The sequence below is a fragment of the Eleutherodactylus coqui genome, unplaced genomic scaffold (genome assembly GCF_035609145.1).
Source record: "Eleutherodactylus coqui strain aEleCoq1 unplaced genomic scaffold, aEleCoq1.hap1 HAP1_SCAFFOLD_42, whole genome shotgun sequence".
NCBI lineage: Eukaryota > Metazoa > Chordata > Amphibia > Anura > Eleutherodactylidae > Eleutherodactylus > Eleutherodactylus coqui.
In genome coordinates, this window is record NW_027101829.1 from 508,830 (window position 1) to 509,375 (window position 546).

Sequence of the window (546 nt, forward strand, 5' to 3'; positions counted from 1 at the left end):
AGGCTGGGAGCGCAAGCTTATTGCTTTTTCAAACACGGTCTACACCTCTCAGGTGCCGAGTTACACGACGGTGAAAACAGTGAGTTTGTGTTAGACGCGAATCGTGCTCTGATTCATGCTCTAGGCTGGGAGCGAAAGCTTACTGCTTTTTCAAACACGGTCTACACCTCTCAGGTGCCGAGTTACAGGACGGTGAAAACAGTGAGTTTGTGTTAGACGCGAATCGTGCTCTGATTCACGCTCTAGGCTTGGAGCGAAAGCTTATTGCTTTTTCAAACACGGTCTACACCTCTCAGGTGCCGAGTTACAGGACGGTGAAAACAGTGAGTTTGTGTTAGACGCGAATCGTGCTCTGATTCATGCTTTAGGCTGGGAGCGCAAGCTTATTGCTTTTTCAAACACGGTCTACACCTCTCAGGTGCCGAGGTACAGGACGGTGAAAACAATGAGTTTGTGTTAGACGCGAATCGTGCTCTGATTCATGCTCTAGGCTGGGAGCTCAAGCTTATTGCTTTTTCAAACACGGTCTACACCTCTCAGGTGCTC